Below are 18,994 nucleotides of genomic sequence, written 5' to 3'. Positions count from 1 at the left end.
TGTGGGAGGGGAGGTTTGGAGACGGCTTTCGCAGTCTCCTCGTTCCCCGCTACCCTGCCCAGTCATAGGAGTGCGCCCGCTGGCACCCTCGAAGCTCATGCATGACCTCACTGTCGATGCAGCCCCCAGAGGCCGTCGTCCTCAGACCCACCGGTCCCTCTGTGTCCCCTCCTCAACTTTCTGGCCTCCACGTAGCACCCCTCCCCCATCCTGGCCAGAAACAACCCATACCCAGAGGGAACTATCCTCCCATTCTACCAAGCCAGCAGGGTCGGTCTGGGAGCATGAGGGAGCTAGGGCAGACCTCAGCATGAACTTCCCAAGCATCTAGGTTATAAAACCACAGGACAGATTAAAACTCTCCTTCGTCTCTTTTGTCCTCAGAGCTTTCACAGTGTGTCCCAGATCTCCTTTGCACCTGGAAACTCCCGTGGTCCTGGGCCTGGAACCTGTGCCTGAGGCCTCATTTCCAAAGCCCACTTTTAGGAAGTCTGGTGTGGCTGGGTGTCAGAAGCCAGCTGAGTCCCTACTCGGCATGTGGCCTGCTTGAGAGCTTAGGTTCTGTACTCCAGCCCTTGACCCAAATTCTGCCCCATGTCGAGAAATCATAGCCTTCTCCTGGCACCCCCATTTGGCTCTGAAGGTCCTGAGTATCGACTGTTTTTTAACCTCGAGGACTGACAGTTCCTCCTGTCCAAGCCCGTTCAACAACCTGGCCGCCTGCCTAGCCACTGCGGCCAAGATGGCCACAGCCTATGCCCACAAAAGGCTGCGGGCAGAGGCTTGGCTCAGCCCCGTGAAGGTGGTGGACTGGGGTTGGGTGGGCAGCAGCTGGAGGACGGGACTCATCTTACACCGAGGAGGCACCGTCCTTGCCAACTGCCGCCTGCCACAAGCTGCCGGAACTGGCAAATGGGGCCAGTCTCTGCCAGGGCAAGTCTGGGGCAGAGGGATGGACAGGCCCGGCTGCCTGTTTCTAGTGCTGGACACAGGGCTGGGTTCTCTGTGGCTAACGCTAATTTAGTCTCAAGGCAGCCCCGGGGACTGTGGACCTTACAGCTGAGAGGAAAAAATAAATGTGGCTGAGAGAGGGTTGGCACTTGCTCCAGGCTGCACAGCCGGCCAACACGGTGACTGCATGCTGGTTCGTCCCAGCCTGGGGCCTCGGCTCAGGGGCTCTGCTTCAGGAGAGGCCCTGGGCAGGGTGTAGAGGAAGTGGGCTTAGGAGAAGCAGAGGCTCTCCGCAGAAAGGGCCGCTTGTGAGGGGCCTTGTTGGATGCTAAGAGAGGAATGGAAAGGCATTGGGGGAGGAGTGTGCAAAACGCCAGCTGGGCAGAGACTGGGCAGGGAAGAGTGGGGGCCTTGGCAGAGTGTCCCAGGCCCTCTCTCATTCCTCGGGAGGACTTGACTGTAGCCTGCTGGGTCGGGCTCTGCTGGTCCAACTGGCCCAACCACTTCTCGAGGGCGCTACCCACTGCCTCTGCACAGAGCCCTGCCAGGGGACGCCAAGGGAAGCCTGCTGGGGGGGGGGGCTCAGCTCCACTCCCCAGTCTCCAGGCCAGGATAAAGAAGTCCTGACGTCCAGGGTTCTCTGCTCAGTCTGGAAGGGAGGAGTAGGCTGCAGGGTCCCTTCCTTCTGAAAAGGGATGTGGGCAGAGTGGGGAGTCCTGTGCAACCCTGCTTTTATCTGTAAACGGGACTGTTTCAGTTTCTTTAAAAGACACACCCCTTTTTCCATCAAAACAGCCACCCGGTCTTTGTGTGTGTGTGTGTGTGTGTTTTTTTTTTTTTAGGTTTCCGGGGCTCTCCATGCCCCTCTGTCATGTCCGGCTTCGGGTCCTCTCACCAGGCTGGGTCCTCGGCAGCAAGGCAGTGCCAGGGCCAGGTGTCAGGGTCATGGCAGCCTCCGGGTGGCTATACGATCCAGGAATAGAGCTGGGTCTTTTACAGTCTGGCCGGAATCACGTGGAGGGCTGGCACCCCACCCTCCTTGCTGGGAAATACTCCCCTAGGGCAGGGAGGGGCAAGGCTGCAGGCCCGTCCATGCCAGTGCTCAGTACCAGCGCCGTAAGGGGACTGTGTCTGCAAGGGTGGTGTGGTAGAGGTTGGGGGTTGGAAGGGTGAAGGGTAGGGGTGTGGTGGGGTGGCGGGGCTGAGGTTGTAGGTGAGGGCTTGTGTGCCCCGAGTCCCTGGAGGGACTGTCTATAGCCCCCCTTGACCCCTCCAAGGGCCTTCTTTCATCCCCTGTCCTCAGTTTCCGGTAGGCCAGGGAATGTTCCACGAGCCATCGTCTGCAGAGGAACTCAGTTAACCACCACGCAAGAACAAGCGAGGGGGCTGGTGAAGCCTTCCTTGCGTCACTCCCCCGGTGTCGTGCCCCCCCCCCCGTGCCCTCACCCTCTGTGGGCAGGCACGCCAGTGTGAGCCCCAGCAGAGGCAAACTGAGTTGGTTCTGGAAAGTCAGTGCAAGATGATCAGGATGTTCCTTGCAGTCTCTAGATGCCACGGGTGACCAGCCCCAGCTCTGCTGCCCACCCAGGCCGCTTCCAGGTCCCTGTGAGGAACTGGGACAGAGGAGCCTGCTCAGGAGACAGCCCGGTCAGAACCGCGTTATAAAGGTCCATGCTGGGCCCGTGAGAACCACGTGAAAGCCCTGTGCTCTGCCCTCCCCCAAAGCACCTTTCCCCACCCCTTCCCAGGGATTCCTCCAGTTTCACTTAAACAGATGTATGGAAGAGGAGTTTCCTTGGGAGGGGATTAAGGATTAGCCCAGCCTTGCTGGTTTTGTGTTGGCAGACTGAGCTTGCTCCTCTGGTCTCAGAGGCTCCATCTCAGAACCCCCAGATGCCATTACTAGCATCTCCATTCCACAGACCAGGAGACCTTCGCACAGTAAAATCACAGGTCTGGGGACAAGAGCAGGGCAGCAACTTTTCGGCACTTCCCTGGCATGCGGCACTAAGACCTCCCTAGCCTGTCTTTGCTTGTCCTTCCCTTAGTGCTGGGGGAGTCTTAAACCTCGGTGGCAGACTTGGTGACCTGAGGCAGAGGCAAGCCCCCAGCCCCCTTCCCGTGTCTCACTACCCCCAGCCAAAACCCCTGCCCGGCTCTGCTATCCTCCAGCAGCTGCCCAGATATATCATTCCTGCTGCCTGTGCTTCCTGTCCCAGAAGCAGGAGCCCACTCCGTCTTGAGCAGGCCAGTGCTCTGGGCGTGGTGGAGATGGGATGCCCCGGCAGCCGAAGCTTCGGGGCTAGAAATAGTGACACAGGCAGAAGCAGGACAAGAACTAGCTGCTGAGTGAGATGAAATGGGAGACCCTGTCCCGTCTTCAGCTGGTGGGCCTCAGGGGCAATGGGTGGTCTTTTCAGGTTGCTTCTTTGGATTCTAGACTTCTCCTTCAGGGGCCTTAGGACCCTGTCTTGCTCATGGTTTTGGACAGTGACAGGGTCTCAGGATAATCTTCGTCCTCTCCTCTGGACAAACCCTCCCGAGAGCCACAGAGGAACGGTCCTGGTGATTTGTGCTCAGTGCTACCCAATACTGGTCCCTTGGCTTCTCCTTAACCTAGAGGAGGAGGGCGCTAGAGAGGGAAGCGGGGAGGAGAGAACCACTTCAGGGGGATGCTTTGAGCACACCCTTGCTGGAGGATTTATACTCATGTCATGAGAGACAATCCAGGACCCTTTCAGGGCCGAGAGCCTGTGACTTAGCACAGTGGCCATTCCTATAACCCCGAACTTACGCATAGAGACAAGTCCTTAGCAGATATCTGCGCCCTGGCTGAGATGGTATTCTCTCTCTCTCTCTCTGACTTTCATAGGTGAGAACTTAGATTGGGAGAGGTGTGGTCATGATGACACAGTCAGGGTCATAGGGTCAGCATGTGATACAGCCAAAGTCTCCTTGGAGACCTCAGCTGGTTAGGGACAGCTCATCTGAACCCTGCCCAGGACTTACCCAGCGATGTACCCAGCTCCACGATGCAGTGATCCTAGCTAACCTGGGTCTGAAGTCCCCGGCTTCTACACAAGCCTAAGGCCCTTGGGCCGGTCTCTGGAGAGAAAGCCACCTGCACCTCTCTTCTGCCCTCGCCAGAACGTGACCAGATGAGTCTTAGCTGCCCTCCACCTCCTTATGTCAGTTCCCCCTGCTAATCACCAAAGCTGCCATCAACAGTGGCCCTCCCTTCTTGGATGCTCGGAGATCACTCAGGACAGAGCCCCACACTGGGTAGCCCCCCCCCCATCTTCATCTCCTTTCCCCAAGGCAGAAAGCAGCAGGTGGGAAGAAAGTCTTGGTGGCTGGCCTTAGGGCTCCCCAGTGGCGGGCTCTCCCACTGTGGTCCTGGCACAGGGTAGGCCCGGTTGTTGATGTTGTTGAGGGGAGAGGCTGGGTTGGCTGCTGTAGATCTGGAGGAGGAGCCAGACGGGGTGAAACCCGATTCCAGGTGGGCAAAGGTCACCTAGAGCTTTCCTTCCTAGCACACCCTTTCCTTCAGCCCAACCCCAAGTTAAATAGGGCCCCTGGACTCAAGGAAAGGCCAGGGATAACTACTGGCCACCAAAGAGGAGCAGCACGGGGAGGGACACAGCCAAGACAAGTAGAGAAATGTTAGTCACCAGTGACCCAGGAGACATCAAAGATAATGTGTAGAGAAAGGTGGCCGGCCGTCTTTCCAGAAGAAATCCGACTCGGCCAGAGTCAGCTTTGTGGGAAGAATCCACTGTCATGGGATGGTGACAGTTATCAGGGCTGGGGACTTAAATACTAAGTTTCAAACTGGGCCCTTTCTTCCAGGGTAGAGGGACCAGGGTATCTGCCTCTGTCTATACAGCAGGACAAGTCATTGTGGCTTTCTCTCCCTAGCCCAATCCCCAATGTCCCCAATGTCCATTTAAAGTAAGGTTTGGAGACCTACATCTCTGTCAGGGTCCCCTATCCCTGGAAGTCTCAGGCTTCCACTGGGGGGGTGGGGGCGGGGTCCACGTCTCTTGAGCCTCAGACAAAGAGCTGTCTAGACTTTTATTCCTTCTTGGTGCTTCCCCGGAAGGAGGTCAAGGACCTCAGGATCCTAGAACCCTCTTTTAGCCTCCTGGGAAGAGCTATCCTTTTTTTTTTTTTTAAACCTTTCTTTTTTAAATTGAGCTATACATTTTCCCCCCCACTCCCCTCCCCTCCTCCCCCCACGCTCCTAATTTACTCGGGAAATCTCTTTTTCCGGGAAGGGTCATCTTATTTTGTTTTTTGTTTTGTTTTGTTTTGCGACATGGTCTTACATGCCCAGGCTGGCTTCACTTGCTATGTAGCTACGGCTGAACTTGAACTCGCTTCCTGAGCTTCCTGCCTTGGCCTCCTGAGTACTGGAGCGTCATTCTGAGCCAACATCTGTGGTTTTCTCTGTGGTGGGGAACCAAACACAGGCTTTCTGCAAGTCAGACAAACACCCTATCATCTGAGTTACAGGCCCAGGCCGGGGAAGTCATTTCTTTGGGTAAGTGTAATGCAACATCTTAGAGCTCTGGGCTTTGGGGACGGAAAAATGGATTCCCTGGCTCCCATTCGGTGCTCAGACTTTGGGCCCAGGGGACCCTTAATGAACGAACGAACGAATGAATGAATGAGTTAAGACGGATGATCAGGTTCCTCTTCTGGAAAGAAAGCTTGTGCGCCTGATGGAGCCGAGGGGCGCTCAGGGCCGCGGGCACAGGAGACAGTGGGAAGACGGGGAGAGAGGCAATTCCCAGAACTGTCTGAGGAACAGCGCCGAGACAGACCGGCTAGATCCTTTCGCCCTTGGAGACCTCCCAGCTCCTTCTCTCCGGCAGGGCTGGGGATCGGCAGGCCCGGCGGCGGGCACGGAGCCCGCCCGGCTCAAGCCAGCAGGAAAAGAGCCGGGAGGCCAGGCGGCGAGACGGGCCAGCTGGCCAGTGGGGAGTCCCGGGCGTGGGCGCGGGCAGTCGGGGAAGCCCCGGCGGTGCCTCCCGGGCTCCACGGAGTGGGCTGTGCCCCCCTCCCCTGGCCTCAGAGAGTCCTCAGCGTCCCCGAGACGCGGTGGCCTGCGTGCCACTGGCAGGCGAGGCACTTGGAGAGCTCGGGAGGCATCCGGGGACTGAGACCTGCCCTGCAGGAGGCTGAGACGCGCCGGACCCCCAGCTCCCGGGGGCGGAGCTTCGAAGGGGCGGGCCCCCGTGGTGGTGGGGGCGGGTCCTGAGCGAGGGCGGGGCCGGGGCCGGCACCTGGGTGAGGTCGCGCAGCCCCACCCCCTCGCACTTCCGTGTGCCGCGGCGCCAGAGCAGGAGGCGGCGGCCGCGGGATCCCGAGAGCGAGCGAGCGAGCGAGAGCGGGCGGGCGGGCGCGCGGCCCCCCTGGACCCCCACCCTCCGTGCCGGGACCCGGGCGGGTCCCCACTGGCCGCCGGGCCCATCCCGATCAGGCCGGCGCTGACCTCCCCGTCCACGCGCCTCCGGGAGAGCCGCGCCGCGAGACGGACCCCGGCCCGCCGGGACCCCTGGCGCCTGGCCCCGCGGCGGGAGGTGAGTGCGAGCTGGGCCGGGGCGCGGGGTCCGAGCTACCTCGAGGGCGCGGCGGCCTTCTTTTCTCTCTCCTCTCTCGGGTGGCCTCCTTCCTCCCCCTCTTCTTCCTTCCCCGGCTCCCGGCTCTGAAACTGAGAAACTGAGCCACGAGAGCAGCCAAAGTCCCCACCGAGCACGGGGGCCCGCGGGTGCTTCGGTCCCCCTGGTCGGTCTGACCGTCTCTCTTCGACGGCGGGAGCCCAGCCCCTAAATGCTCCCTCCTGGGTGTCTTCAGCCCCCACCCGAGGGTCCGTGCGGTCCTCCCGGCCCGGCCCCCACCTCCTCCTGCCGGGTCCTCCGCCCCCCAGGCCGAGCCTGCTTGCCCCTCGCCGTCCAGTAGCGCTCCGTCTTCTCCCCGCCGCCCCCTCGACCCATTCCTCCCGGAGCCGCACCCCACCCCCCCGGCCCACGCTCGCGGGCCCCTGCCAGTCCAACCCCCGGTCCTTTCCACCGCGGGGCGGAGGCCGGGCCGCCCGTCGCCCTAGCCTCCTGCGCCCGTGTCCCAGGCGGGCAGACCGGCGCCGCCGCCGCCTCCTCCTCGCCCTATCTCTTCTTTCGGCGTCTTTCTTGGCTTTTCCATCTGTCTCTGGGCTGGGCGTGGCTTCTTCGGTCTCTACCATTTCCCCTGCCCTCCCTGCCCCTCTGAGCCCCCCTCTCCCGGTAGCCTCTGCCTGGTGCTGTCAGTCAGTCTCCGGTCCCGCTGGAGCGACGCCACTCCCTCTGGGGGGCCCAGTAAGGTGATGAGGGCAGCCGTGATGGGAGTGCCCTGCCCTGCCGGCTGGCGGTGGAGAGGGAGTCCAAAAGCACGGTCACAACTGTCCCCACTTCCCCAGGTCCCTCGGCCTAGAGGGGAGGGGAGGGAAGAGAGCCCCCCCACCCCAGCTAAGCGCGCCCCTACTTTAGACCGAGTAGGGGAGATTCCTTTTTCCTCTGGGCCCTCGGAGGAGCTTGGTTTCTGTTGCTGGAGTATCTAGGTCCGGGCCTGTGGGTGTGTTGTGTATCTTGTCTCCCTGTATACTGTTTGTCACTGTGGGGCTTTCCCGGTGAGTGTGCCCTCTCCCACGTGTGACTTGCTTGTAAGTATATGGTATATGGCCATCTGAGTGCCCTGAGACTCCGTGTGTGTGTACCTTGAAACTTCTTACATGATGTCCTGGTGAATTGCCCTTTGCCTCCCCTCTGTATTTTGTGACATTGCCCCCTCTGTATTTTGTGACATGCGTCTTTTTGCCTGCTCTCATGTCTGTGTATCCCTATGTGCCCCGAAAGTCCTGTGTGCATGCACCATGTCACCTGGCCATGCGTACATTAGATCCTCCAACTGTGGGAGCCCACACTATTGGCGTGCCAACCCGCAAGGCGTGTGTGAGTGTGTGTGAGAGTGTGTGAGTGTGTATGTGTGAGTGTGTATGTGTGAGTGTGTGAGTGTTGTGTGTGAGTGTTGTGTGTGAGTGTGTGTGTGAGTGAGTGTTGTGAGTGTGAGTGTGTGTGAGTGAGTGTGTGTGTGTGAGTGTGTGTGTGTGTAAGAAGAGTGCATGCGATCGAGTTTGGTTCTCCCTCAGCTGCTGATCTGTGACCAGGCTGATCTGCTACAGAGGGAGGGGACTGACTGGTCCTTGGGTTTCCTCGTTCCTGCTGTGGATTAGCCTGGGGCGTGGTGGATAATGCAGAGGGTGGCAGTGGGGTGTGTGTGTGTGTGTGTGTGTGTGTGTGTGTGTGTGTTCCCTCAGTGACAGTACCTCTGTATGATGTTGTGGAGCTGTACTGGGAGAGTGTGACCGGTAGGAGACTCACAATCTGACTGTATGAAACTGCCGGTGTGTGTGACGGTGGTGTTGTGGGTAACAGTGACCGAGTGTGGGTGACAGCAACAGGAGGGGGCTTACAGGGTCTGTGGTGGTAGGACTAGGAGGGAATGAGCTAATGCTCTGCACACCCAACCCCAGACCTGGCTCCTGGAGACATGGAGAAGGCTTGAGGCAAGTCCCGCATTGGCAGACTTCAGATTCTGAACCAAAGCAGCCACGGGTTCAAGGACTTACCATGCCCTTTAAGAGCAGGAGTTCTGAGTCAGGTCTCTGTGTGCTGAGCTTCCTTTGTGGAACAGAGCAGGCAGGGACTTAGGGGATCCAGAGTGAAGGCTGTTCCTGGCTGTGTGTCTTCTGGAGTCTGGGATGAATGAAAACCCACATAGTTCCCAACAGTGTCTTCTACACGATGTGTTGTTTGCCTCTTCCTGTCTCCCTGACTAGACTGCTTGCAGGAAGGAGGATTCTTCACAGAGTGCCAGGACCCAGCCCTACTCAGCTCAGCCCCAACGGGACCCCAGTCTCTGTAGCTATGATGGAGGGAGTGGGGGGTGGTGACTCAGAACTGTGATTATTGCAGGATTCTGACACCGTTTATCTGGCACAGCTAATTGGAGTTTAAATTTAAACTGGAAATAATTTGAAGTACTGATGGAAAGATAAATCCCGAGGCTGCTGCCGCCTCCAGGAAGTACTGATAGGGTCTCTAGCTGGGGGAGTGGGACTTTTGTTGTTTCGAGACAGGATTTCTCTGTGTAACATCCCTGGCTGTCCTGGAACTCACTCTGTAGACCAGGCTGGTCTCGAACTCACAGAGATCCGCCTGTCTCTGCCTCCAGAGTGCTTGGATTAAAGGCTGCCGGCCTCTCTTGCTTTTTTAGTGGTCCTGAGGATTGAACCCAGGGCCTAATTGGAATCATTACTGAACTACATGCTAAACTCCTTTTTTTTTAAATTTTTGAGACAGAGTTCACTATGTTGCCCAGGCTGCCCTTGAGCTTCCCATGTAGCCCACACTAACCTTGAACTTTTGCTTTTTATGCTCCGGCCCCTGAGTAACTAGACTTAATTGGTTGTGTCTCACTGTACTCTGGTCATCTCTTGCTTCCACTGGGAATCTAGCACAGGAGCTGGCAAGACATGTTTTGAAGTCTCAGAGCTGTCTGGGCATTGGAGCAGTAATATTTCCCCCCACTTAAAAAACAGACTTACAATGCCTTTGATCCTAGCATTGGGGAGGTAGAGGCAGGTTGATTTCTGTGAGTTTGAGACCAGCCTGGTCTACAAGAGCTAGTTCCAGGACAGCCTCCAAAGCCACAGAGAAACCCTGTCTCGAAAAACAAAAAACAAACAAAAAGAAAGAAATAGGCTTACAGCCGGGCATAGTGACATGCCTTAAACCCAGCACGCAGGAGGCACCGGCAGGCAGATCTTGCAATCAGGGATACACTGAGAGACCCAGTCTCAAAATAAAAGGTGGGGGTGAGGGGTGGAAAGGCTCACTCAGCTTACGTAGTGAATTTGAAGCCAGCCTGGGCTACATGATAATCTGTCTTTATTTTAAAAAGGCTCAAAGGAATGTCTGAGGTTGGTGCTTGATTGCATCCTGCAATCCCCAAACCTAGGTCCCCCTCCTTGACAGGAACAGGTTTCCTCCCCAGCCCCAGCCGGGTTACGTGGCCTCTTTACCATGCTAGAGATGTTCTAAGGGCAAGGACGGTGTTCTAGACTCTAAGGTGGAAGGGACTCATAGCTGGTTCCCCAGGGAATTTGAGCCTAACAGCCATTGACAGGAGAGAAAGCCAAGCCCAGGGAAGCCTGAACTCCTTGGCCCCGCAAAACTGTGCTGTCTGTGCCGAAGCCGGCTGTGCCGAGGCCGGCTGTGCCGAGGCCGGCCTGTTTGGCTGTGCCTCCCAGCTCAGCTGTTTTCGCCTGTTCCTACAGGTCTGCTGGGATTTGGCCCAGGCAAGGGCGTTGGGCCCACTTACTTCTAGTGGTTAGCGAGTGGCTGCCGCAGAGCAGGAGACAGGACCAGCAGGGGCGGGAGGCCCGGGTAGGATGGGTCCTCTCAGGCAGATGGGCCATGAGCCAGGGTCCCCTTCCTCTCCAGGACTTGTCTTCTTCCTTGGGACTGGCTGCGTCCCAAGGTACCGTGATGCGAAGCAGTGTCCAGTGGAGGTGTGTCTGTTCCTTCGTTCGCAAGGGGCTTCCTGCCTGATACCTGCTGTTGCTTTGGCCTTGGAGCTCAGAGAACTGGAGCCCCCACCACACACACACCTGTGATGTGGGGGAAGGAGCAGTGACACTGTGTCTGGCCAATTGGAGGGAAAGTAGCGTGTAAGTCAGGGGTTGGGGTGGGCGTGCCAGCTTTTCCACGGTTCCTCAAACTGCCCTGTCACAAGGAAGCAGGCTCCCCTGTGCCCCATGGTGGGTTCCGTGCTGGTCTGGGAACAGAATGGAGTCTCCCAGAAGGACTGAGTGATTTCTCCCCAGCCTACTGATTCAGGACTGGTTTCTGCTGGGCATTGTCTTCTAGGGATGCCAGGGAAGGAAGGCTGCAAGTCTCTGAAGTTAGCAGTGCCCCTGTGGGGCGGCCTTGCTCCCTTGAGCCCCTGTGGTAATAAAGTCCTGTGAACCTGCTGCTCCAGCTCTCGGGTAGCGTGCTTGGTGTATGTGAGGCTCCAGTGGAAACCCCAGCATCCGAGACAAGCAGAAAGAGAAGGAAGGGAGAGACGGAGGGAGGGAGGGAGGAGGTAGTTCTCTATGTGACTAGAGAGGAGCCCTAGTGAGCAGAGCTCTGCACCTGCACACACCAGTGTGTGTGTGCATGCACATGTGTGCACGTGTGTGAGTCTCACATGCACACACCCATGCATATGTGTGTGTGTGAGTCTGAGTCTGCATGTGCACACACCCATGCATATGTGTGTGTGTGTGAGTCTGAGTCTGCACGTGCACACACCCATGCATGTGTGTGTGTGTGTGAGAGAGTCTGCACATGCAGTGCACACACCCATGCATGTGTGTGTGTGAGTCTGAGTCTGCACGTGCACACACCCATGCATATATGTGTGTGTGTGTATGAGTCTGAGTGTGTGTGTGCTGGAACCCAAGGAGTGACAGGACAGGCTAGTAAGAGGGGGTCTCCCAGTCGGGCGTTGGTGGCACACGCCTTTAATCCCAGCACTTGGGAGGCAGAGGCAGGTGGATCTCTGTGAGTTCGAGGCCAGCCTGGTCTACAAGAGCTAGTTCCAGGACAGCCTCCAAAGCCACAGAGAAACCCTGTCTGGAAAAACCAAAAAAAAAAAAAAAAGAGGGGGTCTCCCTTCAACCGTTTCCCTTGGTCGGCCCCCTTTCCCACCCTCTGGCTGTTAGCCACTGTGGGTGCGGGGTTTTGGGGTGTGTGAGGCCTCCTCAGGGTGGAGAGGGGTCAGGTTGAGGGTCTCACTCCAGGGGTGGTAGGACAAGGGCAGGACCTTCACTGGGTCTTCTGTCTGTCCATCCTCCCCCAAACCTGATGAGGAAGAGTTGGTCTGCTGGGGGCTGTCAGCTGCCTGGAGTCAGGGACGCCAGCTGGGGTTTATTAGCCGAGGATCCCGCCTACTGCAAACTCTCAAACATCAGCTGTCTGGCTGGCAGACACACGCACGTGCTCACACAGGTAGACAAGGCCAAGTGCGCCGGGGAAACTCGCCCCAGGCAGACGCTGCCCGCACGTAAGCACGGTTGTCCACAGGCATCTCCTCAGGGGACACACTCAGACCCTCATGTACAGGGTCACTTCCCCTGTGACTTTCCACACCCATCACACAATGCTCATCATGCTGGGTCAGGTGGGGGGCCCCACCCCGTCAGGATCATTACCCACTCTAGCAGCCAGAGTCTGTCACCTGACAGTGAAGTCCCTGGTGTAGCTAAGATCACCAGGGCTGCCTGGGGGTGGTGGAACACACCTTTAATGCCAGCACTCAGGAGCAGCGGCTGGTGGATCTCTGTCAGTTCGAGGTCAGCCTGGTCTATATAGCGAGTTCCAGCACAGCCAAATAGCCAAATCTACACAGAGAAACCCTGTCTCAAAAAAAAAAAAAAAAACAAAAGAGGTTCACTAGGGCTGGAGGAAGTTAGGCCACACTGAGAGGGGCTCTACCCACATGACCTAGGCTCCCAGGCTGACCAGGGTTTGGCGTTAGAGATAGGGACACAAGTGTGGAGGAGAGTCCAGTCAGCTGCTGCAAGCTGTGGCTAGTGCCTCAGAAAAGGAAGTGAGTGGGCTGTTTGGTCACGGGGCCAAGGTGATCATGGGCCAATGGGGAGCCTGCAGCGGCTCCGTCCTCACACTGTACCTGGGGAGAGTGGAGTTGCTGAACTCTGGGGCCTGTCCAGCCGGGCATTTTTCTCCTGGGACCCACTTTCCAAGGCTTGGGCCCAGGGAAGAGACCCAGCTGGTCCGAGATGTTTCCGGAGACTGACTTCCTCTGGGCTGCCCAGGAAGTGGTTTCAGAATAGGACTGACCAGCTCTGCTCGAGGCTTGCCTCACCTCAGCTCTGCCTGTGAGGGGAGTAGCGTCTGGCCTGTGGCTTAGGCCAATTGGCCAGGCTTGTCTGGAACTCTGGAAGACAGGGGCCTGAGACATTAAGTTGCCAGCAGCCCCACATCCCAGGTCCTCTCTTGTTCTGAGTCTGGAAGCTGAAGCACAGGGGGGCTTCAGCAGCAGAGGCACAGCTCCTTGGGGGTGGCCGTGCCCTCTCTGTGTTCCACAATTAGGTAGCACCGGGCAGCTGTGTGGATAAGTCTGTGCAAGTGGGTTTCCCACTCAGTACCTTGGTGTTTTGTTTTTTCCTCTGATAAAATCATGTTTATATTCACTTTTATGAGCTATTTGGGAAACAGCAGACAATGTATGCAAAATATCATGAACTGGCTGAATGGTGGTGGCTCTCGCCTTTGATCCCAGCACTCAGGAGGCAGAGGCAGATGGATCTCTGTGAGTTCGAGGACAACCTGGTCTACAAAGTGAGTTCCAGGTCAGCCAGGGCTACAGAGAGAAACCCTGTCTCGAAAAAAAAGCTACAAAACAAACAAACAAAAACAAACCAAAAGATAGCATGAACTGAAGGCATGTTCAGCACTTAGTGCCCGTGCAGAATAACTACTCAAATCTAGCGAGTGATACTAATATCTGGCCATTATTGATTGATGGGCTGGGACTGGCCTGATGTCATAGCCACAGGGCTGTGGAACCCAGCTGAGAAGTCTCTGAACCCCCCCAACCCCCCTGTCAGTTCTGCTGTCACCCGCAATACTAGGCACTGGGGAGGGCTCTGCTGATTCAATGGGTCCCATGTCCTCTTCAGAAGGGGCCCTGGGGTAGAGCAGCTCTGCATAGTCAGCAGCACAGCCTGTTCCCATTTGTGTCCCCTCGCTCGCTCGCTTTCAGAATGAGGAAAGTAGACCGCACAGCAGTGTATGGAGAGAAGGGAAAGGCCGCCCATGGCTAGCTGCTGAGGGCCCCTCTCGGCTCCGCTCTACTTTGGCCCCTGCAGGGCGTCAGGTTTGGAAGGAGGGGGTGGGTGGTCTGTCCTCTTAGCAGTCAGAAGGGTCAGGCGTCTGGGACTGGCCAGGTTGGGAAGTGGGCCGCGTGTATCCATCCGAGTTGCCCTCGCTGATACGCGGCGGCGGTTGATGGGAGGAACCTTCACGTCCCCGGAAGGCAGAGAAGGTCAGCTCGTCTTGGCTGTTTGGGACCAAGAGGCTGGCAGTCTCCGGTGACGGAGAAGGGTAAGGATGGTGATGTCGTGCACAGGCCCAGGAAGTTGGAGCGCTGGAGATCAATGGAAGCCTGGGCTGAACGTGAGGGAAGATGTCCTGAAGGGAAGGGGCAAGACCTCTGCAACATCAGACGTTCTCGGACGTAGTTGTTCCTACCTGTGTACCCAAGCTAGAGACTAGGCTGCCCTCAGCCTCTGTTGCCTCATCCGTGAAATGGGCAGAGCAGGGGCGTCCTGGTGACATATGAGTGATGGAAAGGAGGAGGGGGGAGGAGGGCACAGGAAGGCAGAGCACTGCATGCGGTGTCCCTCAGAGAGGGAACTTGGTTGTTGGGGAAGTGAAAGGGGTCCCTGTAGCCAGGGCACATGGGTGAGGAGAAGGCAGCTGGTTGGATCAGGGAGGTCAAGGCTGTGGGTTGATGGACTTGTTGGAAAACACTAGGAGCTAAGTCAAGGATGACAGGGTTTTCTTTACTGTCTTAAAAGTCTTGAGAACCCTGCTTGGAACTGGGTCCTAGGGTTGTGGGGGCCAGAGTAGAGGAGGGTGAGCAGCAGGCAGGCAGCGTTCGGTCTGGGCTCGGCAGTAGGAACCAGGTTGGTAGGAGGTGGAGGCAGCAGAGGCCCAGAGGCTTCGCGACAAAGGCAGGCAAGCAGAAAACAGGACCCAGGTTTCTGGCCTGATGGCTGCGGGCGTGGGCACTCCTGCAGATGAGGACTCGTGGTAGCGGACGTCAGTAGGCTGCCGTGGGCTGATTTGAGCTGCCTTTTTTTTCCTTTTTTTGACTCATTCATGTGGTGAGGTTGGAGAGGCAGGTGGGCACATACGCCTACCATACAGGGTTCCAGGCCCAAAGCGAGGCCTGAGAATCTAAAGTCAGGTTGGGGAGGAAAGGGCCTCCCTTTGGTGAGAAAGCTTGAAAGACCTCAGATACAAGATAGAGCAGCTGTCCCTCAGAAGTCCCTGCCCGGGGACCAGGAGGGCAGGCCTTGTGGTCGTTGAGCTGCTGTTTTCACAACAGCAGAAGCTTTGGATCACATTTATCACCATGTTGAGTAAACAGGCCAGTCACTAGGCCAAGGTTGGATCAGATGTCTGTGGTAGAGGCTGAGGGGCTGTTGGGGACATGGTAAGAGGATCTCTGGGGGTCACCAGTGGCAGAGCCAGAGAAAGCTCTGGTCTAGGTTACCAAGACACGGAGACTGCTGGCCGGCCCCTGCTGACCATGGGCTCAAGTACACGAGCCTAATGGGACCCTGGAGTAGCAGGAAGCCTAGGGCATCCCACGGCTGGACTAAGAGGACTAAGGACCAGAGCTGGGTAGTGGGGCGAGGGAGGCCAGGCAGGGGGAGAGCATGCTGACAGTTTCTGTATCTCTGCCTCCTTCCAGGCCTGTGTCCAGCGTGGTCTCTGGGTATGGAGACTGTGGAGAGGCTTGGCCACATTCTAAACTCCATTCACCTAGCCCATTTAGGCCTCAGCTCACCGGTGTCTCTGTTTATTACTTGTGAGGGGGTGGCTCACCCGTAGATGCTCCTGTCTTTTCCAGCTCTCAGATTCCTGAGGCTCTGTCCTCTGCACAAGCCCATCTTGGAGACTACAGATAGCAAAAGACCAAATGGCCCTTTTGCGTTCTCCCAGACGCAAAACAGTTATTGTTATAAATCTGAACATTCTGGGGACCTTCTTTGAGAGAGGAGGGGAGGGAGAGAGGGCATAAGACGTGGACTTGGGACCACCAATTGGGGGCCAACAGATCAGTCCCCACCCGCAAACATAGTCCCTCACTCTTTGCAAGTCTGATGGGCAGGTCTAAGAGTGTGAGCTAGAAACTGGTTCCCCTTTCCCCCTCCTGGCCCCCTTTGGCTTTGCGGCTTTAGTTGCTCAACCTCTTGGTCATCTTCTGCAGTGTGAGCTCGGGGCTCGTGGAGGGCATGTGTGGGCCGCCCCGAGCACGGCAGGCACGTAAAGTCCTCCCCTTCCTCCCCAGGCCTGTGACTGCCACCCATGAGCTGCAGCTTCAGTGCTGGCTCACTTCGCCTCCGGGCCCTGCAGGCTGAGGCCTGCCTTGGGATGTGCTTGCTCAGCCTGTACCTTCTCTTCCATATTTTGGAATCCTCTTTGGACCTCCTGAAGAGGCAAGCCCATCCTGGCCTGGTTCCTCGCTATCTTCATTCCCTCTTCTCCCTAGCCGTTGGTGCCAGAACCTAATCAGGTATGCAAGGCCCTTTCAGGTCTCTGAGTTCATCTCTTTGCCTAGAGCATGTCTGTTGCCCGTCTGTGTATTATGGCTTATCACATGGTGTGTGTGTGTGTGTGTGTGTGTGTGAGAGAGAGAGAGAGAGAGAGAGAGAGAGAGAGAGAGAGAGAGAGAGAGAGAGAGAGAGAGAGAGATGCCCGCGTGCCTGGCTCTCTGTTGACGTGACAGCTGGGGGTGAGTGGGGGATTTCCCCTCTGCACGGCACTGTGTCATCCTAGGGCTGTGTGTGTACCTCTGTGTGTGTCTACCTTCAAAGGAGAGTCCTCACGCCGGGCAGTATTTAGGTTAGCTGGTGTGCCCATGTGTGTGCATGTGTGTGGTGTTTCTGGAGAGTCCTGGATGTTCCTCCGACACCTGGCTCCTCACAGAGAATCTCTTGTCCTCAAAGGAGCTGGTTTCTGGCTTGGCCCATGGAGGGCCTTTGTTTTTCCCTCGTGGGCACCTGAAGCTCTCCCGTTGGTTGAGCTCAGAGATCCCTGATCCAGCCTGCTACATGACCGCAGCTCCGTGCCTGGTGCAGGCTGTGCCCGTAAAGCGGTCCTGCCCCAAGTGTGGGCAGAGGGCCTGTGAGCCAGCTGACGGTCAGGAACTTGCCTAGACCCTCTGGCTGGGCAGCTGTGATGTCACTCAGGCTGAAGACCCTCCGGCCACCGCAGCCGATAGACATCTGTAGTCCCATTTCTACGTTAGCGCTCTCACCCCCCCCCCCATCCTCACTGCCTGGGCATAGCCTGGGCCCTCCTCCTCAGTCCTCCACCAAGCTGTGTGTCCATCAGCTTTCCCTGTCCGAGGCCCTCACTGATGAGGCTGACGTGGGGCTGAGGCAGACTTCTGTTTTGTGCGGAATCGTGCCGCTGCGTGTGTATTTTCCTGAGAGGAAACCCAGCTTTCACTCGACTCTCAGGGTAGCCCAACCTTTGAGCCCACTTCCTGTCCCCATGGGCTGTCTTTGGAATTCGTTTTTGGTTTTGAGGCAGGGTCCTTGTGTAGCCCAGGCTGGCCCGGAATTCCCAATCCTGCTGATTGCTGGAATTACAGACGGACAGTGCCCACCACACTGGCATGTAACTAATCCAAGTTTCCATGTTTTGTGTGGTGGGGTTTGTTTTGTTTGTTTTGTGGTGCTAAGGACTGAACCCAGGGCCTTACACCAGGCAAGTATTCTGCTCTGAGCTCCACCAGCTCAGAGGTGGTGGTGGGACTGTCAAGTGGCCAGGACTGAGATGACAGAACGGGAGGCAAAGACACCACCCCACCTACAAGAAACCCAAGTCCTCAGCACCTGAGACCGAGGCACTGGTTACCCACCGGGAAACTTCCTCAGGAGTGGGGAGAGATTACCAGGGCTGGCTTTTGGAGCTGTCTAGATGGATACGTGAGAAGAAGCCCATCCTGGCTAAGGTTCATGGGGGCTGGCAGGTGGGGTGCCAAGCAGCCAGAGGAATTTGAGGTGGAGAACAGGATGGGGCCAGGGTGTGGGAAACCTTAAATGGCAGGTTGAAGTATCTGGCTTCTTCTAAGAATAGTGCTAGCTAGCTGAGAAGGATCCATGCTGTGGGGGGAGTCACAGCCCTCTCTGCTGCTGGGGCAGGGAAAAGAGTATTGAAGAGTCTGGGGACGAGAGTACATGGGCAGTGACTGGTCCCAGGGAGTGAGAGAGTTGTGGAAGGGGGAGCCCTGGAGGGCGGGAGGTCTGTCCCATGGAAGGCGTCCCTGTTCTGGGACCTGCTTTGACCTGAGACTGGGCTGTGGTTGAGGCCTTCTCTCTGCGCTTCCTGCTGGGCCTATTTCCTGGGTTGTGACAACCCGTGGCCTCCTTGACTTGGTTCTGTCTGGGAATTCCACATAGAGGTCAGCGTCTCTGCACAGACTGGTTGTTCTTCATACGTGCCCTGTTCTTTACGACTGCAGGGCCAGCTTCCTCTCCCCTGCAAGTCACGCCACCTTTCACTCCATCATGACCAGTCCTATGTCCGCCTTTCTCTCCTTCATTCATCCCTCCCAGACCTATACTCCAGGTAGGGTGGCAGCCCCAGGGGGTCACCACTTTGCTGCCGTCCAATAGGGCATCTAGTCCTGGCAGCGCATGCTGTGGGCAGGCAGCAGGTGCCAGTCTGAGGTTGGGCAGGTGTAGAGGGCGGGGGTGGGGGGGTGGAGGGGCTGGGGGGAAGGGCTACGTGAAGTAGGATCCGTGCTCTTCACGGGTTTGCCCCCAGGTTTCTGTTGAAGTCAGAGGACCCACCAGGACCTTCAGCTGATGTTTTCGTGAGCATGCTCACACTTCACCATAGCAGTCTGATCGAGGCCCCAGCTTTCCCCACTGTCCAGTGGACAGAACCCTATGGCCAGAGTAGAGGGAGGCTGTGAGAGCTGACTTTACACACAGAACCTCAGTTTCCCCCTGCACCATAAGGAGGTGAACGTGTCAGTCTCTGCTCCCTTCCTCACCCAGCGGGAATGCCGACAGTGCCTCCCTGGCCACTCTGCGGTTAGCCTCTCTCAGCGCCTTGGGCTGGCTGGAAGCAGGGTTCTATTTGCTCTGGAAACGGTGACCTGCCTGCTGTGACTTAGCCACCGCCTTCCT

The 18,994-nt window shown here is 57.3% G+C and overlaps 1 protein-coding gene across 3 annotated transcripts in view; it reads left to right on the top strand.

Annotated features, from left to right (window-relative positions):
* The window catches only part of Prkcd (protein kinase C delta), a 56,350-nt gene that overhangs the window by 19,194 nt on the left and 18,162 nt on the right, over positions 1 to 18,994 (top strand). The window contains exon 1 of one of the 3 annotated variants that reach the window (XM_013124594.3): positions 6,306 to 6,536. The exons of 1 other annotated variant lie outside the window; for it this stretch is intronic. The gene's annotated coding sequence lies outside the window, so the exon portion shown is untranslated. Of the gene's footprint in view, positions 1 to 6,305; positions 6,537 to 16,196; positions 16,366 to 18,994 lie in introns of those variants that run through there. One more of the 3 variants, XM_013124596.3, reaches the window with a different exon arrangement.

This window comes from Mesocricetus auratus, unplaced genomic scaffold (genome assembly GCF_017639785.1).
Source record: "Mesocricetus auratus isolate SY011 unplaced genomic scaffold, BCM_Maur_2.0 Super-Scaffold_100006, whole genome shotgun sequence".
Classification (NCBI taxonomy): Eukaryota; Metazoa; Chordata; class Mammalia; order Rodentia; family Cricetidae; genus Mesocricetus; species Mesocricetus auratus.
This window is presented reverse-complemented; position numbering and strand designations above follow the sequence as displayed.